The following is a 24,366-nucleotide window of genomic DNA, read 5'->3' as shown; positions in this document are numbered from 1 at the left end:
TCGCTTGGGTTTCCGGGTGGGAGCAAAAGGGATTAGCTTGTTTTCACATACTGTGTGTGCCCTTCAAAGATGAAGCAGAAGCAGGATGTCTGCATGGCTGCCCTCCCATATATGTAATGATTGCAAAGAGGAACATGGCAAGTTTTCAGGTCGAATCTGGCACAGGCACATCAGGCTCAGGTCAAAGACAGCATCACCAGGATGAGACATCAAAACCTCACAGGCAGACACGATGCATTGGGGGTTGGGGCGGGTGGGGGCATGCTGCTGGGCCTCCCTCCCAACACGTGACCGCATCTCACCTCTCACCGAGAGCAAACAACAAACCCCAAACTCAGTACTTTCTAGAAAAGAGCTGACTAGTATCTTCAGATAAGGAAAGACAGAGGAATCAGCCACATTGGAAGAGACAAAGGAGGCCTGGGCACAAGACACAGCGCAGGATCCCGGACTGGATCTCGGAACAGAGAAGGGCTGATGCAAACTCTGAAGGGCAACAGGTTGGATACTGATGCTCTGGTTGGTAGGGCTGTGGCGAGAATCATTTCTTCATTTTCAGAAAAGTGACCCAAGATATTAGCACAGGGGAAGCGGAGGGAAGAGTGGAGGGGGTGCCCTTTGGAGTCATTTTGGAACTGCTTTGCAGGCCTAAAATCCTCTCAAAGAAAATAATGCAGGGAAAAGAAACACTGCCCAGGGGCGCCCCCTGCCTCACACGAGATACAGAAGGTGCCAGAACTCACACCCACAAAGACTCCTGGGATTTCTCTGTGATTCCTCGTCATGTTTTCATCATGCACCATGAAGTCATCTGTGCCCCAAGGACATACGACCCCGGGCACAGCTGAAATCTCATAAATAAATTACCAAACAGGAGTGGGGGAGGGCTGCTTGGCTTCACTGTGGCTCGGGGATCTCAGCACCCCCCCACTGTAAGTGCTGACCTGCATCCTCGGTGAAGGCGCAGATCTGAGGCCGAGGGAGCTGGAGATGGAAGGTCCCCGTCGGTCCCTGGGGTGCTCCCTGGAGACAGAGGTGAGGACGGACCTGGCCATTCCAAGGATGACAGTTCTGCTCTGTTCAGGTGAGCTCAGCGGCCTGTTGTACAGACACAAAAGGTGATCTTAGAGCCATTAACCTCTTGTCTTTGTCACAGCCTCTATGAGGCCAGGTTTAAAAGCTGAGACAGGGCTCCATGAATGGACCAGGAGGTCCCTGTGTGAAGGATTTCACCCTACTTTCCACTGGGGGGATGCACCCGAGTTGGGAGAAAACACTGACTCCAGGCCCTACAGCAAAGGGAATGTATCAGTCAGCTGTTGCCACCAAGAGGCTGATGATGCTGTGTAACAAGCCACCCTGGACCCAATGGCTTCGAGCAAATGGCTTTTATCTCTCACTCCTGCTTCTGCGGGTCAGCCTCAGCAGAGCCAACCCAGATGGGGGGGCCAGGTCCAGGCTGTGAGTCCAGCCCAAGTCCAGCATGTGTGGGCCATTCTTCTGGGACCGCTGGACAATGGGGCCAGAGTCACGGTGGAGACGGCCCAGGACAGCGCTGCTTCTTCACCATTCAGGGTGCTTTGCCGTCCATCTGGCTTGTGGCAACTGCACCTTCTTGTTTTCCATTTGGGGAAACGTCCCCTGCCCATCCCACCCCGTCCTGGAGGGCTTCCTCGGCCGGGGCACTCTGTCCCGGCTTGGCCATGGCACGGGGGAGGTTGCTGACTGCGTGCAGGCAATCAGAGGACACTTCTCCTGGAGGACACTTCTCCTGGCCACAGTGGTGGGCTCATAGGAGGGCACGGGCTCAGAGGAGGGCACACGAATGGGGCCAGATGAACTGACCTCTGCTCTGTGGTGGTGCCGGGCTGGGAAATACTGTGGGGACAGAGGTCCACTTGCCCAGCCCTTGGCTCCAGGATGGGGCCGATGAGGATGGAAGCTGAGGGGTGCAATGGAGAGGACGTGAACCCTCATAACATCACTGAGCCCCGGATCTACCTGGGCCTGGAGGCTCCTGAGTCTTATGCTCCAAGCGCTAAGCTAAAGTGATCCCTTCTTGCAAGAGTATGTTTTGCTTTTATTTTATTTATTTATTTATTTTTGGATACATTCAACCTGAGTTTAACCAGCACACACCCATCAGAGAAGAAGGAAGGGGCTCCCCAGCAGTGCATCTTTCCAAAGCCCGTTTTTTGAGATATCATTTACATACATGAAGTGCAGCTCTTAAAGCCTACATTTAAATGCAGTTCAGTAAATTCACCAAACCCGCACTGAAACGATTTAGGAAAGTACTTCTGGCCTGTCTCATCCCTCAGAAGATGCCTGAGTCCTTTGTCACGTGTCCCACTCTGTCCTCTCCCGGAAGAGCTGCCTTTCCTGGAGCCAAGGCTTGGAGCCAGGGCTGGACCTGCCTTGTCTGGAGGAGAATGAGCCAATGAGACCCCTCCTCTGGATGGGATCGTGTCATCCGAAAGATTCCTATTATAGAACAATCTGGAAAGAACACTAAAACACTGGAATCTTTACTTGAGAGGGAAAAGAAATTCCGTTTTTGGTCTAAAATCTCTCCATAGGAATTGGATCCTAGGGTTACACTATACCATGGGGCTTGGAGGCCCTTCTGTGTGGCATCATTTGGGCTCATGGAATAAGCTCTGGTGAACGATATTTGGGAGCCTGGCCAAACATAACCTGAACTTTGCATTGGTGGTAGGATTTTGGACCAGGAAAGAGTATGGCCTTAGGGTCCACTTGGTTGATCAGAAAGTGAATGCAGATTTTGTGTTCCATTTGCAAAGGCCCTTGCACGGGTGACCACTGGCAGAGGACAGGATCAATAGTGGGCTGATGGGTGTCGGGGCAGCCGGATCCTGACCAGAAGTCAAAGCCCCACTTTCTGCTTCTCAGCAGCTGCGGTAACTACAACTTCTTGCCTCCTTCCTCCTTGACTGGCTCCCCCCGCTCCCCTGACCACCTCCCCCCGCCACAGCTAGGACACCTCTGCTTGGTGGCCCCACAGGCAAGGCCATCGCTGTGTTGAGAGCTCTTTACTGCCATGAACTGGTTAGTAGCGGGCAGTTCCCCATGTGGGCTGAGCTCAGGTGTGGCGACCGGGGCTGGTCCCTCAGCAGGGCTGGGCCGGTCCTTCCTCCCGGGGGGAGCCACTCAGACACAGAGGTGAGTGAGGCCTGCTCCTTCAACAGGCCTGGGCCAGGGCCCGCTCTGAGAAAGGGCCTGGAGACGGGCCAGGCGCCCCAGAACAGAGCCTGCCCGACCTCACTGAGCCGACAGACGCAGCAGTGTAGCCACAGTTCAAATCAGAGATGACAGGAAGAGAAGCAACATAGACGGACCCTGCCGAGAAGGTGATTGGGGTCAGGCATTTCCTACCTTTGGAAAGGTGCAGAGCTTTCTTCTGAGAAGCCTAATTCTAGAGAGTCCTTCCCACAGATTTCTTCTAGATTTAAAATTAGACTTAGCTTCCTTTCAGGACTTTTGGAACCTTTCACAAAGGCACAGTATTTCGGCGACGTCCAGAGGTGCGCCCTGCTCTCGCCCTAGACCCTGCGTGGGGGATGCTGAAATGAGTGTTGGGCCCATTGCCCTGAAGACCTGCTCCCAGCCTTAGCTGATCCCAGGGCCTGAGGTCCAGAAATGAGGGCCAGTGAAGCCCACTGGCCTTGCCTGGCAAGAGCTGGTTGTTAGATACTCAGGAATTCGGGAAACCAGTTGTTAAACCATCTTTAACGGCTGTCAGTGATAGGGTAACTGACACTCCGGAAATGGCTCAGTGCTAAAACTCACCTCTCCCTTCTGTATTCCACAGAGAGCTGGCTCACCAGCTCACTGCGCACACTCATGCCCGTACCGGTTGCACCTATGAGCTGTCTGCCTTTGGGTTAGTGTTTGGCCTTAATTTCCTCATCTGTACAATAGGAACAATGGTGGTATGCATCTCACGGTCACTGTGAGACCTTCTTGAGGTGAGGCCTCTATAAGCCTCTTGGTACCCACTCAGCCAGTGCTGGTTCTGATGGAACTAAAAGTCAGCCAAGTCCTAGGATGCCACACCAGCCACTCGGGGGGCAGCGGGGAAAGCGCCTTCTGCAGAGGCACAATTAGAGCCATGCAGGAAAAGGCATTCAGGCAGGCATTAGGGCCACAGAAACAACAGCCTCATTTAAAAGGACGAGCTTTCACGAAAATAGACTATCTAACTCTATGCTTCCAAAAACGCTCCCCTAAGCCACAGAAGCATTTATAATTATGGTAACAAGAAATGAGCAGGGGCAGAGATTGGAGTCTTTTTCACAGAAGAGTCACGGGCAGGAATGCTGTGTCGAAGGAGGGCAAAGTGCCTCTTCTTTGGTCACCAAAGTCCTGACAAAGACCCTTCCATGCTCCCGGCTGAGGGTGTGGGGGGGGGGTTCCACGCACGGAGCCCCTTGAGTCGTCAGCACGGATGAGGGGTGCTATGGGGCGGAGGGGGGTCAGGAGCCCTGGAAAGTCTGGTCCTCGCGCTCTGCTGCTTTTGGGGAGCATGGTGTTCAGGCTCCAAGATGCTGCGACACCAGGTGCATGATGCGAGGAAGGTGAAGCCGGAGCCCCCGTGCTTGATCCAGATGCTCACGGTCCACACTGTGGGCCAGCTCTCCTCCAGGCTGGGCTCGGGGCCCTCTGAGCAGTCAGCTTGGGCACAGCCCTGAGGCTGAATTCTGATTTGACCCCTTAATAGCCTTGAGAGGGATTCTCCCCTGAACTTCAGAGGCTGGCGCCTGCCTCTCCGGCTGCTGCATTATCAGCAGTGTGTCTGGAACCTACTGCCTCACTCCGGCTTCATCACCATTTTCTCTTCTTTCCTGATTTCCCTGCTCCCCGGGGCCATAAGGAAAGCATAAGCAATACACAAGCTATGTCCTCCCTGTCCCCTGGTCTCCTGTCCTGTCAGTAACTGGGCTCTGTCCGTGGTGCTGGGTGTGCTGCTCAGGGCATGGCCCCGGTGGTGAACTGACCGATGAGATTATTCCTGCCAGTCCCGTCTTTAGCGGGATGTCTTCCTTTAGGGGATTCAGAAAAGAATCCAACTAAGGAAAGTGCTATGGAGGAAGCAACGGGAAAACCAGGATGGGGATAGTGCAGGACAGGGGTCCTGCAGACAATGGACGAGGAGATCTGAGCAGAGGACACTTCAGCTGAGATGCGACAGATGAGGGCAAGGAAGGGCTGGGAGAAGCACGGAGACACACAGAGAGAGAGAGACACAGACCGAGACACACAGAGAGAGACACAGACAGAGACACACAGAGAGAGACACAGACAGAGACACACAGAGAGAGACACAGACGGAGACGCACAGAGATAGACATAGACGGAGACGCACAGAGAGATACACAGACGGAGACGCACAGAGAGATACACAGACAGAGACACACAGAGAGAGACACAGACGGAGACACACAGAGAGAGACACAGACGGAGACACACGGAGAGATACACACAGACGGAGACACACGGAGAGATACACACAGACGGAGACACACAGAGAGAGACACAGACGGAGACACAGACCGAGACACACAGAGAGAGACACAGACGGAGACACACAGAGAGAGACACAGACGGAGACACACAGAGAGAGACCCAGACGGAGACACACAGAGAGAGACACAGACGGAGACGCACAGAGATAGACACAGACGGAGACGCACAGAGAGAGACACAGACGGAGACACACAGAGAGATACACAGACAGAGACACACAGAGAGATACACAGACAGAGACACACAGAGAGAGACACAGACGGAGACACACAGAGAGATACACAGACAGAGACACACAGAGAGATACACAGACAGAGACACACAGAGAGAGACACAGACGGAGACACACAGAGAGAGACACAGACAGAGACACACAGAGAGATACACACAGACGGAGACACACGGAGAGATACACATAGACGGAGACACACAGAGAGAGACACAGACGGAGACACACAGAGAGATACACAGACGGAGACACACAGAGCGAGACACAGACGGAGACACACAGAGAGATACACAGAGACACACAGAGAGACACACAGACAGACACATCAACACACAGACACACATAGAGAGACACAGACACACACAGATACAGACACACACACAGACACAGATACAAATGCAGACACACAGACCCACACACACAGCCAGGCCAAGTAAGGCATGACTACAGGTCCTTGACTCTGGAGGGCAGACACAAGGGCATGTGTTACAGCTTTCCTTTCTGTCCTCTTTATTTTTTAAAGGTTTATAAATAAATAATACAAAGCAACAAAGATAAATCGCTTGAAAAAGGGTCAGACATGGCATATTTGAGGAGCAGAAAGTCCAGCGAGGCCAGGGGACCAGGCTGAGCACAGGTCTGACCCACAGGTCCTGGGAGCACAGCGGGTGACACTGCCCAGAGCATCGGGCTGCGAATTGGACCAGCCTGGGTTGTCAAGAGGGCCTCTGCAATCATGGGGCCTTAAAAGTGGAAGGAGGAGACAAGGCGGCCCAGAGGGTCGGGGGCTGGGATGAGAGGGGGTCAGGGTGATGGCGTGTGAGAGGTCATGGGTGAGGGGTTGTAAGGGGGTCATGGTGACAGGATGGGAGGGGTCAGGGTGAGAACTCCCTCCGCTCTTGCTGGCTTTGAAGATGGAGGAGGGGCCGGGAGCCAAGCACCAGGGGCACCTCTAGAACCCAGAAAAGACCGGAAACAGCATCTCCCCGGAGGGCGGAGGCCTTTCCCACCCCGGGATCTTTGCCAGTGAGACCCTTTTAGTTCTCGGACCTCCAGGCCTGTGAGATAGCAATGCTGTGCTGTTGATGACACTAGGTTTGCGGTCATTTGTCACGGGGGCCACAGGGTACCAGTGCAGCCTCCTAGGAATGGTCAGTTCACGCGATGACCTTGCCCTGAGAAGGTGTTAACCCCTCAGCAGGAGTGAGTCTGACCCCCAGCACAGGTGGAGGCATCTGCGGACATCTCGGGTCCTCGGAACTGGGCAGGGGCTCTGGTCCTCTGGCAGGTGGAGGCCAAGGACGCTGCTCACCGCCCTGCCCAGCAGGACGCCCCACGCAGCCAGCTGACCCAAAACCTCACCTGTGCTGAGCCTGAGACCCTCGCATAGAAAAACAAAATCTTTATCCCAGCCGAGAAGGCGTATTTTCAAAAAGGTTTCTTAAGGGCACCAGCAGAATACACCGTGAGTAGACTGTTTTTTGCTGCTGAGGTCAGAATTTGTCCTGATGCCTGATGGCAATGGGCCTCGTCTCCCCACATGGAAAGCCGACACCTCGCAGCTCCTTCAGGGTGTCCGGGGTGCGGCCGGTGCACTGTGCCAATCTGGTGAGAAGGCGCCTTCTCAGGGCCTCACCGTGTACTGATGACTGGGGAGTGTGCCTATCTCTTACCAGCCGATACTGTGTCTTTGTACCTGCCCTCCTTAAAGGAAGTGGCTAACTCCCGATGCTGGCCTGGCAACAAATTAAAATCTGACCCACGTGACTTTTGATCCTGGGCATAAATAAGAGGGAAGACGTTTCGCTGATCATGAAGGTGAGCCTTGAAATGCTTGACACAGTGGGTCACTGGCCCCAGGCAGAAAGCAATTGCTCGCAATCACATGTGTGATAGCCCTTCGTAAACTGTTCAGCTCGAACTGTGTTGTCTGTTCTGAACTTGCTAAAGAATGTCATTGCCAGGGAGAACGTGCACCTTCAAAGGTGAGTCTGTACCTAAAATGATGAGCTGGATGCTTTTGCTGAACTACAGGAAAAACAACCACCCCTTCATCTGCTCGGGGGCCTCCTGGTATGTGTATCATTTAGAGGTGGCTCCGGATGAACGGGCCCCAAGAATCAGATAAGAAGACCACGTGGGACCTCAGGGTGAGGAAGTCAGCACTGGATCAGGAGATGAGGAAGAAAGATAAGTTCTCCACTGGTCTAATGGATGCCTCGTTTGATGCTGAGTTTCTGAGAATGGACAAAGACACACAAACGCATGTGTGTGTGAGCGCACACACACACACACACGCACGCAGAGATGGAGGCACCTGTATATTCATTGTGTGTGTGTACACAGCCACGTGGTGGATATACCGTCAGGGGAATATACCATTTCAGATACTATTTATTAAGCAGCTGCTGCTTGCACACCACATCTTATCTCTCATCCATTCCACACAAGATCCTTGCAGCTGGAGATCACGGTGTCTCTCTTGAGAAAAGGAGTCTGAGCCCCGGCTCGGCTCACACTATTGCCCGTTACACTGCAGAGCAGAGAATCAAACGCAGGAGAGGATTCAATCGCTCTCCTCTCCGTTAGGCTGGTTGCAGAGAACCCAGAAGTCTTGACAAACGACCTAAGGGCCATAGGCAAAAGCTAAGTGTTCTGGTCACTGCCGGGATTTTGGTATCCAACCTCCATCCTCTTGAATCTTAAAAACAATTTTGCTTGAACTTGGATATATTCTGACTTGGTTGCATTTAGGTCATAAATCACCTCCCTTGCATCTGGGATTGCATGAGCACCAGCATAACCCCCAGTCTCCAGTCACTCCAGAAGGGGCTGACAATCCCAGCAGGTGCACAATGGCCAGGTACAGACTGTTTTTTCAGTGTGTTCTAGAATGTCCCACAGGAGATGAAATGGTAAACAGTGGCTTGTTTGGGATTCTTCCTTGCTAGGGAAATACACATTAGTGCCCACTCTGAATTCAGCATCCCTTGTGCCTCTAGGTGATGAAGCTAGTTAAGCAAAACTGAGACAAATGCACCCCCAGACCTCAGGCTGAAGGGGAAAGGATGGTGCGTGCATTTCCCGGGGAGACTGTGAAAGGCTGCAGCCGGTGGCTGCCTAATGACTTTGACATTTTGTTTCCTGCAGTCCTTCCTGGGTGGGAGAAAGAGCCTTGGGAGACTAGCTCTGCTCTGCTCCGAGGGTCTTGAACCTCCTCCAGCTGCCTGACAGTTTTGGCTTTGCTGTGGCAGGATTATGTTGGAACCTTGGAACCCCTCCTCTGTCTGCAGAGCTCGTTAGAAGGGGTACACTGCGTCCCAAGTGGCAAATGACAAATTTTCTTCATTTATAAGGGTGCCAAAGGAGCAGGTCAGTGCGGGGTGTTCCTCTTTGGATTATCACAGTAGATGCCCATTCCGGCACGCACCTGTCGCTTACCAACAGCAACGACACCAGGCGTCATTTAATCATGTAACTGAACTGCGGCCACCCTCTCGGCCCACAGACACATGACGATCTGGTTCTTTAACGAATATCTGAAGGTTTCGGCTGCCAACAGATATTGATCGATTTCAGAGCTCCTTTCCAAAATCGATACCAGCGCGCAGCCAGGACTCAGGCTCCGGAACAGAGGGAGCTGACGGTCTGAATCTCTCTAACAGGCTGGCCGCCAGAGACCTGGGCGTCTCTGTGGAAGGATGCACCCGGCCCACCCGCCGTCAGAGTTTGTCTGGCAAAGCGCTGTTTGGGGAAATCTGAGCGTCTCCCAAGAGGAAACACATTTATGAACCAAAGAGAACCTTCCCTCTGGCGGATTTTCATCGTCACCTTCCTTATCACCTAAGCGATTCTCAGCTGATGGTGTTTAATGAGAGCCACGTCGTTCAGACAGCGTTCAAGCTGTGATCCAGCAAGGCGACACCAATTTAGCCTTCCTAAACCTCCCTCCTGACTTTTTTTAAGTACTTCATGCCACATAAATTAGACTGCCATTGAGATAATTGGATCCTTGTGGCTCTTAATTTTTCACAGATACACTATTTTGAAAATAAATCATGAACCATCATCTTGGAATGCCGAAGTTCATTTACATGGAATATGCTTTCCTGCCTCAACGTCTGCATATGTCTCCATCTTTAACAGGTAACTGACAGCTCCCTCCTCTGCCGTCTGAACCACAAGTTAAATCTAAAATCCTCATGTCATTCCAAAGTAGCCAGAATCCTTCTGGCTTTTCGTCAATCTTCTTTCCAGAAATGAATATGTCCAAACACTCAGCAACTTTATAATCGGTTGAAACGGATGTTTCCAAAAGCACGCTTTCCATTCTGCATTTGCACTGAGTGTGTGAATTCTGAATAGACAGAACATCTCAATGATCATTCAGTATAGATGAATAGGCTCCCCTGATATAAAAAGAACTCGATTACATGTTTCAATAAAGAAAAAAAAGCGTGTCTTTCTCTTTCAAAAAGATCTCTCCTTTTTTTTGCCTGTAGGTAGCATAAACATTAGCACAAAGCGAACAGCTGAGACGCACTCCTCCATTGCTTTTGATTATAAAATGCGAAGGCACACCCATCACTAAGTTGCTGCGAACCCTGAAGTATCTAATAGAAAGTATCGATATTACCAGTGAGGAGAGGAACATAAAACAATGTATCCAATGTCAAGTACAAACTCATTACCCCAAATTCATTTCCTCTGCTTCCCACATTGCATCACCCCCATCATTCTTCAGCTGGCAGACAGGACAGAAGGAGAGACGCTCAATAAATAAAGTGTAAATGCATTTTGCAATTACAAAATGTTAAATAAAACACTACTCATGGCCAGGTGACGGCAAGGAGGCTGGGGGACACTGCAGGAGAGGGAAGGACAACTAGGCTAGGTCCTCCCCAGTTTTTCTGACACCCTCCCAGTGGACTTAAACTTCCTTTGAGGGGCTCTTCGTGAGGCAGTGCGGAGCATGGAGAGGAAACGAGGGACATTTGATGCAGGGTGAGCCCCTGGAATGACAGAGGCAGTGCTTTGCCATTCACGGGCCCCTGGCCTCTGTGGACTTCTCTCACTGGCTCTCGAGACGTCGATCTTGGGTGCCTCTTTGCTGACACAGAGGTCATTTGATCGGAAGTGATGTGATACAGGCCAGAAACCACCCGCAACTCACGGAGGCTCCTACCGACCTGCAGCGCCGTTCACATTTTAAGAGGCACACGAGTCATCCAGGAATCTGCATACAATGCACCTGAGGTTTAGCAGGTCCAGGTGGGACCCAAGACTCTGCCTCCCTTCCTAACAAGCCCCCCGTGATGCCGAGGCGGCTGGCCCCAGGGCCTCGTTTCCAGGAGTGAAGCCCTGTGGCACAGAAGGTTTCTGAGTCTCTAGGGAAATGGGGTCTTATCTTAGGTCACAGGTTTTCACCTGGGTATTTGTCACACATTTCGTGAGGCCTGCAGTGAAACCTGAGCACGGCCATAAAGCAGCAAAATTGCCAAGGACGATTTTAAGGATTCAAGTTACAGGTAAATCAACGTCATCGCCTCCTTGCAATCAATTGTTGGTGAAAGAGGAAGGTGGATTTACAGTCAAAGCGTGAGAACGTGCTTCAGGGACGGCTCATCATTCATCTGCTCATTTAGACTTTCTTCCCAAGTGCCCGCTATGAGTCAGAAGTGCCGACTTCCGCGGCTCCTGTATCAGTAACCCTCCAGGGACCACGTGGGGATGGCAAACTACAGAAGGTCTATGTCCTTGCAGAAGCACCGGGGCCTGTCAGACAGCGTCACGCCCAGGGCGGTCCTCTATTTCGGCGCAGGGGCAGATGGCAGTGAGAGGAGGCCTGAGCGCGGCCCCACCCTTACAGCACGACCGCGGCTCCCCCTGCGCCCTCCCTGCATCGCCGTCATTGCTATTGTTTGCAGCTTATCTCTTCTCTAGACTGACACAGCAACACAAAGCCTCAGAACACAAACAGAACCAAGAGAGGACAGCAAGGACGAACTGTGTCCCACCGGGGAGGACACAGGATCGGGTCAGGTCCATCTCATCCTGCCCGTTGATGAGCCAGACGGACTGGGTTCCATGTCACCCGGCCCGCATGGGAGGCCACTCATCTCTCTCGGTGCCTGTCTCAGCCACGTTCTCGAACCTCACTGAACTGCTGTGGAGGTCAACGGGGAGGCCCGAGTGAGAACGGCCACCACTGATTGAGAGGAGCGAGGAGCCCACTACTCCAAAGTGGTGCTAACTGGTCTGCGACGCACGGGACCCGCGTCAGAACTCAAATCATTACCCTCTGCCTTTTTCCCCGAGGACAGCCCTTCTCCAAGATCTCCCCATGCCTGACCTTTGGTTAAAGGGGCGCCTGTTTTCAGTGATGAGGACTTGCCGACACTCTTCCGTGACACGGCTCGCGTTTGCTTTTCAAACGCCGTCACTGATGGTCTCCATGTGTTTTCCTATTGCTTGTGTTACTCAGTGGTGTATAGTTCAGCCTGGAAGCACTCCTTTGACTCTCTGATGTTTTCAAAGGTAGGAACAAACCCCATCTTTTTCTTTTTTTTTGCCTTCCTCACAGTGGCGAGCGAGGCTGTGATGGCCGGTGGGAGCAAAGATGGGAAGCAGAGAAGGTCCCCTGACCTTCGCGATGCAACCGCGAAGTGCAGCCCGAGCCTGTCCTCATTCAGGACACAAACTGGAGTCACAACACGTTGGCTGCATCTGTTTCACTCTTCACTCTACGCTCCCTGGCCATCCACTGAATTAAGGCACTTGGTGGCCTGTTGCCGGCGCGTCCCCACGCCCACCGAGAACCCCGCCATCCACACGGAGCATCCAGAGGAGCCTCTGATGTCAGTGCATAGAGCCCGCCTTCTTGGGTCTCAGGAGGGTGTCGGGAAAGTAGATGAAGATGGAGATAGAGAAGGGACACGGAGGCGTCTCCCCTCAGCCCATCAGCAGGCCGGGGCCAGGCTGCCTGCCGAGCTCTCTGGAGAGGAGGACCACACAGGTGAGAGGCCTGGTGGTGCTGGAGCCAGAACCGGGCCGAGGGGAGGTGGACCCCACTCACTGTCCGTGCGGAGTCAAGCTGTAACATTTCTGTGCTTGGAGCTAATAATATCATACCTGCATTTGTAATATGATTGATATTTTAATTATGGGTTAACAACAATGCTTGCACATACTGTTGCTTAATTGAAGAAATTGCTTTATGATAGGTAGTGTCGTCTCAATATATGGTTCAAAACAATCCAAGCTGGCTGAATAAGTGCCACAACACTTGGTATTATTTTGGGGAGAGTAGCGACAAAGTGCCTTCATGACTAATTCCGTACATGACCTTAGGCAAACCATTCAGTGCTCTGGGGGGCATCTCAGGTCCCTCAACTATAGAGTAAGGGCTGGAATAGATGGCCTCCAAGAATTTCTTAGAAGATATGCATTCTCTCTTAGCTGGGGAAGCCTCTAAGACTAAGGGTGATATTTATTTGTTAATGTATTCATCCCCTAAGCTTTAATGAATTGAATGACTAATTAATTTATTTATTAAGAGCACCGGCTAGCCACCAGGCCCTCTGCTCCATGTTAGAAACAGAAGAGTAAGGACGGGAAGACGGAATGGCTACGATGTCCACTCAGTGCAGCAGGATGGCAGCTGCTGGCCCGGAGCCCCAGAACCAGAGAGAAACACCCTCCCCCGACAGAAAGCCCCCACCTGCTCACATGCTCCAACCTGCTGCCAAGGACAAAAGGCTTGGTTTTTAACCAGTGTGCATTCCCGGGGGCGTAAGGATTAGATCCAGCCCCTTTGATGGAGCTTTTCTTAATGTTCCAGGCAGAGGCGGTGGATCTTAACCCCAGAGGTACCATGGCGGCAGGGGTCAATAAAGAGACGGCAGCATCATCTCGACGCCGGCGGTGACTGAACTCATGACCGAGAGGTCCTCGGAACGCGGCTCAGAGATCCGCGGAGAGCTTGGCGCCTAGAGCCGCTGCCTCGCGTATTTTCTCCATCTTTTCTTCCCGAAGGTGCTCTGGAGATGCACAGACTTCACTGCTCCACTCTGTTTCCAGATTACTCCTTTACTGCACACTTCATGTCATGTCAGGCAGGTCCCGTGTAATTCCCGTTTAGCAGATGGGGAGACTGAGGCACGGGCTGGGTGAGTCCACAGAGCTAGGGGTGTCTGCTGCAACCCCACAGTCTCACCCGGGTGCCGCGCTCTCAGCCATTTGCTCAAGCTGCTTTGTTCTTCCTCTGAAGGACCGGCTTACATAGAAGGAGCTAAGCCAGCAGGTCGAAGGCTCTAGGGAAGGGGCCTCCGTGGAAAAAAACCCCACAATTCTCGCTGCCTCAGAGATGGAGAAAAATGGAAAGTCCCCAAGTAGTATTTAAATCCATACACAACGAGTTATTGACCATGTAATTGGAGTAAATGCTCAACACGGGAGTAGAAATTGTAATGAGGTCTCCGATCCTCCTGAATCCCAAGGAGAGAGAATGATGTGAGCGCCGAAAGCAAGCTTTCCGGCTCGGACTCAGTTTCTGCTGACCAGCTCCAGGTGGGCAGGCAGAGGGCCACCCTCTCCTCCCCCGCGGACAGCTCGCGTCCTTGCTGCCTTGGTGGAACTCGGCCGAGCCCTGGGCGGACACGCGAGCATATCGGAAGCAGTAAATGAATCTCCTGTCAAGTGGATGCTGATTAATGTGTTCTCATCACTCGATGCCGGCAGAGGAAACAGCCACAGACTGAAGTCCACTGGGCACCGGGCAGCCACGTGGGGAGAACAAAGCGTTGCATTAAAATCTATTAGCAAACGTCCCATGAAATCAATGTGACACCACTTGTTGTTTCTCTTACTTGGAGAAGCCGTCCAGCCACTTCTGACATCACCCCATAACTGCCACAAGCTCGGGCAGCCCAGGCGGGCAGCGAGCACACAGTGGGCACTCAATACACATTTGCCAAACGAATTGTGCTTATTATTCTGTTCAAAGGGATGCTGTATTGATTCTTCCAGCTTCAAGAATCGAGGAAGGCAAGCAGCTTATTAAAGGCAGCACAATATCTGCAGAAATTTCTGTCTCCCTTTAGGCCCGGCTTTCAAAGTTTTTGCTGCAAATAATACAGCTATTTAAGCCGACAGCAAATATGAACAGTGGCTGCTCCCAGCTCAGGTGAAGCCAAAATCACTCGTGTGCACTGTATGGATTCTCAGGTTGTTTACAGGCCCACGTCGTGGTATTTCTGACTCTGATCTTGAACAAACGGCTTGAAGAGGAAGGGGGACTCCTGTACCAAGAGTGTCCACCTAAGTCTCCTCTGCCCAGAATCCCTCCCCAGGGCCTCCCCGCCTCTGCTTGCTGCTCCTGGTGCCCATGTGAGCTCCCACTACATGTGTCTGCCCCATTCAAGGGCCACACTACACGTATGAGTTTTGTCCCTGCTTGTCTGTGGTCAGTGACGACGTGTCATGGGCCAAACCCGACCTGCCTCCTGGTTTCCTATGACCTACGAGCCACAGCAGGGGTCAGCGGTACCGGGGTGATGGACCCCAGTAAACACCCTGGACACCAAGCTCAGGGGAGCCTCCCTGGTCGGCAATGCTTCATGCACCTTGTCACATCAAGCTCTCCCCGACTCGACTCGGGGAGCATAGCTGGGCTCCCACACCTGGTCTCTTCCAGGCCTGCCCTAGACACACCTTCCCTCAGCTGATCTTAATCTGCACCCTTACATGCTGATAAACCGTAACCACGAGCACAACAGCTTTCCTGAGCTCTGCCAGTCCTCTAGGGAACTAGCCAACCTGAGAGTGGTCTTGGGGGGTCTCTGGACCCACAAAGGGTTGTTGGTCCGATGGTTTTGTTGAAATGTGAGGTTCTCGAGGGCGAATAGTTTACCCCTTCCATGGACTCCAAGGTGAAGGTCCGTGTCCCCTCATCCATTCCGGTCCATCTGCCTCCTCCTGGTGCTTGACTCTGTGGGAGGAAGGGTCTGTGGTCTTTCCTCAAATTGTGTTATTTCCACCTGCTGTTTGGAAGGACGTACTATCATCTCCATTTCAAAGACGAGGACCGGAGGGCTCAGAGCAGTTTAGCACCCCACCCTGAATTCCAAGGTCAGTGAGCAGCAGAGCCAGACAAAGCCAAACCTGTTTTGTTTATATTTTCAACTACAAATTAACTTCCAAAGTTCCCAGGAGTTTCTTACATAAAAAGTCATTTTCAGTCTTTTTATTAAAGATTTATTTGACCAAGTGTGACACAGAGGGGAAGCTGCAGAGAAGATCTGGACGTTCGCATCTGAAGAGGTTTGTAAAAGCCAGATAGAAATACAGCGTTTTCTGTTCCAATTAGAACTGCATGTTAGAGAATATTGGTATCAGGTCACTGTGACCCATAAAACTTGGCTCTTTTTATGTGGAACTTTTTTTTTTTTTCTTTTTGGGTTGTTTTCCTTGGAAAGCCTTTTTCTTTTAAAAACCTAGAAAATGCAAACGAGAAGAGAGAATGGACGGGTCACCTAGCTTCCTGTAAGGGAGGGGCATCCACTTCACGTTTGGATGCGTTTTGCCCAACTCTCTGGATGAGAGAGGATAATTTACGGTAAAGTTTTCTAGTTTAAATAAGGATTCTTCGGCGGTTAGAGTTGTCCTCTGTCCTGGCTACTGGACAGAGCCGGAATCTCTGGAGACCAGCAGGCTCCTGGCTGACCTCAGCATGAAAATCATCCTACTGGATCCAGCAGTGACCCAAGTGCCTCAAAGCCAGATTTCTTCCAGTCACCGGTGGAATCGCCAAGGGTTAATTCATCTCTTACTGTGGCTGAAGTAGACAGTTGGGTAACACGTTCAAGAAAACGTGTCATGAGCACGTGGATGTCAGAGAATGTCTAGGTGTCGCCCCACAGGTGGAAAATCCCCGTTTGGGTGTAAGGTTCTTTGGTTTCCTCTGTTTTTGATAAACTGCAGCTGCTGTGGTATCTCCTCCTGGCAGGAGTGTGGGGGGCGAGCCGAGACCACACTCACTGGTGTTTGTTTTTATGCAGCCAAACCTTCTTCTAAAACACGTCTCTGCATTAATCTTTTTAAACGCTTGCTGAACGTGTCTAACTTTGGCCCACAGTGACTGATTTTCCGAAGGCTATGGAGAGCATCCGTCGCCTGGATTCTGAGATATTTACCACGTTTCCAGCAATTTTTCTGTAATTACGTCATTGATGATTAACTCTGTTTCCACAGTTCTGGTATTTTCCTTAGAAATAGCTGCAATTCCTCACAGTGGTTTTCTTATCTATAATTATCCGTTTTATCTTATCACTTCAACGTTTTCACCCGCATTGTGCAAGAGCCTCTCGAAGTCTCTGTGCTTCTCCGCACTTTCTGATTTTCTGGGTGGGACCTTGCGAGCCTGGGTTCCAGAAGGGCACTGAGCCACCCCCACGGAGAGCCTGGCTTGGGAATTCAGGCAAGTCCAAAAGCATCTCGACTCAACTCACACTTTAAAACAATCATATCCTCCAAACAGCACTAGAGACCCAGGTTTCACTCTATAATAGATTATTTAAATACAGAGTGCTACTCAGATGCTGTAAATTATTTTTTCATTCTACACATATTTATTAAGTGCCTTGGACATAGCCGTCACTTTCCTAGTTCTTGGAAGAGAAAATAAAACACAAAATCCCTGATCTCATGGGAGAGACCGACGATGAACAGGACGGGCTAAGTTGAGGTACGGAGTGTGTCAGAAAGGGCCCAAGCGCTCAGGAACAAACTAAGATGCAGAGGAACAGAGATCTGGGGAGCGTGTAGATACCAGACTCCGAGCTGCCAGGCTCGCCTTCTCCCTTGTTCAGCCACTGACACTCAGGAACCCGCACCGACCACCATCTGAGTAAGCTTGACCGGCAGTAACATATTTCACGCGCACGAGTCACTTCAGAAGTGTTCTAGTTTCAGGCCATTGCATCCTCACCTTTCTGGTAAAGCGCATGATGTTCTGAGCAATTCCTCCTCCCCTGGATTACGGAGTCACCTGTGAGCCCCGCCTTCTAACTTCCACCGCTTTAAGCAATTTGTTTCTACGGGAATTTGCCTTTCAGTGGTTTGAACCATGCAGCAAAGCGTAAACAAAGACCGGTTCCAGCAGGTGCTCTGCAAGGGCAGCGAGAAGGATCTCTGCCTCTGAGCAGCCCATCACTCCTGAGCTTCATGTTTCTCAGCTCAGCGTCCACCGGGAGCAGCCCGGAACGGGGAAAGGAACAGTCAACGCCAAGTATTTTCAAGGCCTCTTAGGAGGTGCATCTATTTCCCCAAGAGTCTAAGACCTGGCCCCACACGCTCCTTTCCCCCACGGGGAGGGTGGTGGGAAGAATCCCCCCCAAGAGCGTCCTCACCCTCACCCCCGGAACTAGACGACCCGCATGGCAATGGGACTTTGCAGATTTCACTGAAAATCTTGAGAGCATGTCCTGGATGGTCTGAACGGACCCAGGGTTCTCACCAGGGTCCTTACGGGAAAGAGGGAGGCAAGAAGGTCAGAAAGGGAGACACGAGGACAGAGGACAGGGGCAGAGGTGATGCCCCTGTGGACTGTGAAGACGGAGGAAGGGGCTACAAGCCACGAATGCAGGCCCCTGCAGAAGCTGGAAAGCCGAGCCAGGAACTGTCCCCCAGAGCGTCCAGAGGGCCCAGCGCTGGAGACACCTTGGTCCTGCCCCAGGAGATCCCAGCTGGACTCCTAGACCCCGGAACTGTCCGATCACTCACACCTGCTGTTTTAGCTGCCGAGTTGGTAGAATCGGTTTCAGCAGCCACAGGAGGCTAACACAGGGACTGTCGCTGGGGTTTCCCTCCAGCTGTGTCAGGGCCACAGAGGAGACGCGTCCAATGGCTCTCGAAAGGCACCTTGGGCCCTGAGCCCGTTCCTGTGGCTGTGGTCTCAGTGTGGTGCCATGGGTCAGGGACTGGGGCGGGTCTTGTTTGATGCTGTATCCCTGGTGCCGGTCATGGCGTCCGGGACACACCCTGGTGTTTGTCGGGTGACTTGAGCGAGCTCAGACCCGCAGAAGTTCTGCATCAGGAAAAGGTGCTGGGAACAGGTCTGACTTGATGCCACGTTCGGGGCCTGGGCCCGAGAGAAGCCCTGAAGCCCTGAGATGCCCCTCTGCCGGGAATCTGCCTTTGAGAAGCCGCCCACCCGCCTGCACCCCTGTGCCTCCAGAGGTGCATGCGAGGGGCTCCGTGCCCAGCCTCCCCCCGAGGAGGCCCCTTCCAGCGTCATTAGGGAGCCATCACTTTACATCTTCTTTTTCCTTTCCTTCTTTCTGAGCAGCTGGGCAAACGCAGTGTGTCTCGGGATGAACAGCGGTGGGCTCATCACAGCAGGACCCTGTGGCCCATGACGTCACTCAAGGCGAGCATTCCTGATGGAGCAGCCCGGGAAGGCGCGGGGTCCTGAGTTTACTGCACGCATTTCATTCCACTAAAGACCCGGCCTTTCCTGCCTCTCAGGCTTCCTCTGTGTCCAAGGCAGTGGCCTGTGTGGGCTCCGAGGGGACCGTTGTTTAGACATGGCCATTCCAGGTGAAAGCAGCAGAAGTTTCCATCGTCCAGATGCCCGGCTCCTCTCGGATGCAGGGGCAGAACCAAGATGCCGTCGCCACTGACCTACGCTTTGCCCTCTGCTCTCCTTCCGCAAAGAATACCCTGGAAATCGCAGCCCAACCCAGCGCCCGCCCCTCCCGACCACTCCCACCAGATGTCCTTTCTTTTAAGAGACAACCTTTGGTGACGGGGGGTAACACCCCAGCTGTATGGGGGGATTAAGTCTGTGCTAGAAGAATGAGTTATGCTCCAATAAAGCCAAACAAAACTTAATTGCGGAGGATGAGCCCACCAAAAATTACGTTCACAGTGGAAAACAGGAGAGAGCTAATCACCGCAGTGCAGTGTTCCATTTCGCTATAATTCTACAGTCAATTAGTATTCTGTTTAATTGCACAATTAATGAACATATAAATTCAATTCATAGTTTATTTCTACCACTAAATTACTTATTTGAATTGCCTCTCTTTGGGAAAAAAACTAAGCGACTCAAGGCGCATGTTATTAAAATGACTCGGCAGTGTACATTCTGGGCACACCTTAATTGTACAACAATTACTCCACTCTTATGGCTGGGATGCTGCTGGTGTTATTGGGAGCCGAATAATTTAATTTCCTCTTATCAGACAAACAGGTAATAGTTTCACCAACAGACACAGAGTTCTCCTGGCTGATTTCGACTTCCGTTACCAGATCCCACCCCGCCCAGCACCTATAAAGGCTGCACCATTGGAGGCAGTGGATCTGGTTGGACCTGTGGGAGGCACAGCCTGAATGCCTGTGGGTGCACCCCTCTCCTGGTAGGTGGGAGTGAAAATGCTGATGAAGCAATGCTGGAGCCGCCTCCTCAGCCCCCGCTGGCTGCCGAGTAGAGAAGGAGAGACAGTGACAGCAGCAAAGCAAACTCCAGTGGCTCCCACACTCTCTTCAGTCCCCAGAACGCCCCTCTGCAAGAGTACCTGGAGGTGCACAGGTGTGGTCGCTCACCTGTGCTGCTGAGCAGGCACCAGGTGTGGCTGCGGCTCCATCTTCACATCCTCTGAGCCTCCAGTGGCCCCGCCGCATTTGTGCAGCCCCAGTTCTTCAGTGAAGCACTGAAACTTTTGATGCTCCAAGGAGAAGTCTTGTCCTGCAGTGGGATGGGGGGCTCTGTCCCCTTGGTGTTGCACACGCAGAGGGGCCCGCATGTCCCGCAGAACCCAGCTGAGTTCACTGGTCCTGCCGTAACCCAGTAAGCCATCTTTCCTTGCTTCCCAGCTCCCAGCCCTCCTCCGCGCTTCCGCCAGGAGGGTCTCCCCGCGGGAGTCCGCTTTGGGCCCTCAGGACACTTGTTTCCGACCCAGCTGTCCTGCCTGCCATCCGGGCATCCTTCCTGGGTTTACGTGCCCGCCCTCAGTTAAACCCCTGCTACATTCCATTGTGAAATCCTCCCGTCTTGGCGGTGGGGGGGCGCAGGGGTGGGGGCAGGCTGCCTGGGTTCGAATCCCAGCTCTGGCGCTGTCCACTGTCCATGCACGTAACCTTGGGCAAGGCCCTCGGTCTGCCTGAGCCTGGCCTGCTCATGGCCTTCCTGAGGTCCTGCAAGATGAAAGGCGCGAGGGCGGGGAGCAGCTCGGGGCCAGGCTCCAAAGGGCCCCTGCTGTTGTGCGACTCCACCGAGATCAGGGCTACTTGGTGCTGTGCTGCAACGCGAAACCCCTAACCAACCAGATGACAGAGACGAAGGACACAGAGCCCTGCTGGGGAGCTTGGAATTAGACGCGTGTGGGAAGCGCGCTCTGGAAGCGCTCCTGAGGTTTGCCAGGTGCGGCCCTGGGGGTCATCCGGTCTGCTTTCCCGGTGGAGCACCGCCTGAGTCCCCCAATCCAAGCCGAGGCAACAGGCCTGGACTGACTGCGGGCACACACGGGCTTACGCACAGGGCGGCCCAGGGCTTCTGAGACTGGAGGCCCGGGTTTGGAGCAGATGGCTCACTGATGCTTCCAGGTAGGTGTCCAGGTCAAAACAGCAGCAGCCGAAGTAAATAGGTGAAAGCAGGACGCTACTCAAGACCGTGCAGTCGGGGCGGGACTCGACTCCAGTGTCACCAAAAGCAAATCGGGAGGGCTCGGAAGCCCCGGGCTGAGCCAGTGGGGACGTCCCGGAGGCCAGCCTCGGGGAGGCGTCCCGTGTGACGTGTGGCACATGCGGTTACTCCTGAGTCTGCAAATGTCCCTGCGACAGACACTGGGCTGCCCCTCTTCTAGAGACACTGGGGGGTAAGGTGCTACCTCCCGCTTTGTTAACATTTCAAGGAAATGGGCTCCCAGGTCCCAGACTTACAAGGGCAGGTTTTTTAGGTCAAAGCTCTAAGGAAAGGCAGGGGCGGGGTGGGGGTGGGGCAGAAACCACCAGCCAGGAAGAGGCGGCCTAGCATTCCCCCAAGCTGAGGGGACCTTCAGGCCAAACTGGTCACAGGTGAGCTGGTCCTCGGCTGCAGGCTGGTGGCTTGGGGACAGCCTGGGGACCCTGCTGGCTGCCTCTCCTCCCAAGGTCTGCTTTGTGGCACCAAGGATGAAATTTATCTCGCAGGCAATCAACTCCCCAGCCCTAGACGCCCGTGTCCTAAATTCTCAGCGATAACATACAAGATGTGCTGGTTCAGTTCATGCTATTAGCTGTCTCTTAATAACCTTTGGGTCAGAGGTGTTATTGATGCTCGAGTTTAATTCAAATTATAATGGGATAAATCATCTGCCGTCTACAATCCTTGTTTATTGAATTTCGTAGGATCCACTTAATTTAGGCCCTCCCAACTCAGAAGGTTGAAGCCTATTGAAAATCCGTCTCTTTATCCTCTCCTGACCTAATTTATGTTTTTCCCCTTTAACTCTGCCACCTACTTTATTGCTGTCACAGCCTCAGAGGCTCCACGAAGCAGAAGGCGGGGCCGGGAAGATTAGCGTTTTTATTGCTTCATTTGGTACCCCAGCCAAGCCTCCCAGGTGAAAACAGACCTCGGGGTCCTCTGGAGCCGCCGCCCCTCCAAACTGCGATTCGGTCCCGCAGTCTGTACTTGCTTTGACCCAACAAACATTTCCTGAGCCTCTACTCTGTACTTTAAACTATTGTTTAAAAGACGGAGTGCTTTAAAAACAGTGTGGCAACCCCAGAGAGGACCCAGGCAGGAATCTGGCATTCGAGAAGCACGTCCCTCACCTGGCTTCAGCTGGTCCCTGGAGCACAAGCAAAGGAGCCCAGGGTGGGGGTGGGGTGTCTCCTTGGGGTGGGGCGAGGGGGAGGCTGTCACCTAGCAGCACTGTGACCTCTCCCCCAAGCGGGGTCAGATCTGGAAGAGGCAGGAGGTCAGAGGGGGGAAGGGAGGGGTGCGGGGGGCAGGTTTCTTGGTCAAGGCACAGCCGAGGTGGTCTTGGGATGGGAAGCTGCCAGCTGGGCAGGGAGAGTGGGCCGGGGCTCTGAAGACAGGAGGTGGGAGACAGTCAAGAGAGAAACAAGGAGCGGGTGGCATTACGCGGCACCCCTGGGTACGCGGAAGCCTGGAGCCGGGCTCATGGATGACCCACACCCTTGGCCCCACCTTGGGAGCAGGAATCCAAGATGGCCTCTGGGGGAGCTTCTTCCAGCACAGGACTTGACGATGACCCAACAAAGTCCTTGCTGTTTGCAGAAAGCAGAGGCTCCGCACAGGCGCCAACAGAAAGGGTCTGTGAACAGGCATCACCGCCTGTCGCGGCTCGGCCCGTGACCCAACTCCCTTCCGGAGTCCACGGGTGACGCCTGTCACCGGGTGAACTCACGGCCCTGCTGACTCACACCGTTTAATCACAGGCAATTAGTGTGACTGACAGCCCTAATTAAGCCCTTACCCGAACAGGCTCCTTCCAGCTGCATCACGGCAGCGAGCAGCCCGCCCTACCTGTGATGGCTTTGATTTGCTGCTTTCTATCTGGGCCGTTTCAGGTCCATCCTAAGCTTCGTTATCACCTTTAATGAACATCTTTATCCCATGTTTCCTAACGGTTTTAAGATGCTGCTGCAAGGTGTTCTCTTAAAGCACACGCACACTTACTGTATTGTCAGTCAGGAGGGCTCATCAGACAGAGATTTTTGCATCAAAATTGCTGGATGCTCGGAACAGCCTGCACCACACCCGTTTCTTCAGCTGTGATTTTATTGCTGTTTAGCTGTAGAAACTTCTGATGTCGATCTACTTTCTACAGATTTTTTTCAAAAGTAAGGTCTATTTCTTTGAGAATTTGAAAGACAGAAAAACTACTCTTTTGGAAGGGGTTAATGGAAGAAAGTTAAAGAAAAAATGACTTAGCTTTTAAAAATACTTGCAGTTTTACTCAATTCGAAGATCAAATACATTTTAAAAGAACTAATGGGAAATGAAATCTTACCTCATTTCATTGTGCCGGGTTTTTGTGACTCACTGCAGTTCGGTGCTGTGGGGTCTGAACACACACACCATCCTGAGGGTTTCCCTGTCCTTTCTTCATTCCCCCTGCATTTTCTTGATGGGACGCTCTGTCTTCTGGCAGCACAGGGCTTTTGTGTGTGTCTGTTCTGGGGACAAATCAAACAGGAGAACTACACGTCCCGCGGCTATCGGCATTCCCAGAGGTTCTTAATTGTGGTTCCTTCCTTCATTTCCGCCCAAACCTGGCCTCTTCACCTTCCCTCTCCTCCCTCTGGCCGACGTGGACCAGTGCTGGAGCCTCTGGTCATGAACTGTGTTGCCAACCTCCTAACTGAGCTCTCTGACCCTTGCCTGGCCCCACTTCCCGGGCTGGAAGATAGAGGCCGGGCTTGTTAGCCTTCATCCTAGCATCAGCCATCTCCCAGGCCTGTCCCACTCCCATCCAACTTCGCAGGGAGGGTGGCCTCCCGTCTAGCTCTGGGGCCCCAGGAAGCAGCTTCATGGTCCCATCCCACCTCCACACCATGCCCCTCTGTGTCCATCTACCTCC

At 52.7% G+C, this 24,366-nt stretch overlaps 1 long non-coding RNA gene across 9 annotated transcripts in view; it reads right to left on the bottom strand.

Annotated features, from left to right (window-relative positions):
• Positions 1-24,366, bottom strand: part of LOC102161661 (uncharacterized) — a 509,074-nt gene that overhangs the window by 154,673 nt on the left and 330,035 nt on the right. For 8 of the 9 annotated variants that reach the window (XR_014832667.1, XR_014832665.1, XR_014832663.1 and 5 more), the window contains 2 exons: positions 23,797-23,962; positions 945-1,098 (listed from right to left, as the gene is read on the bottom strand). This is a non-coding gene — a long non-coding RNA (uncharacterized LOC102161661). Of the gene's footprint in view, positions 1-944; positions 1,099-3,396; positions 3,571-23,796; positions 23,963-24,366 lie in introns of those variants that run through there. The other variant, XR_014832668.1, reaches the window with a different exon arrangement.

Source organism: Sus scrofa, chromosome 17 (assembly GCF_054392235.1).
Source record: "Sus scrofa isolate SSC_HxYL_T2T_F1_AM1 chromosome 17, Sscrofa_HxYL_maternal_Yorkshire_Landrace_v2.0, whole genome shotgun sequence".
NCBI lineage: Eukaryota > Metazoa > Chordata > Mammalia > Artiodactyla > Suidae > Sus > Sus scrofa.
The sequence above is the reverse complement of the archived record's forward strand: the minus strand, read 5'-3'. Positions and strand labels throughout refer to the sequence as shown.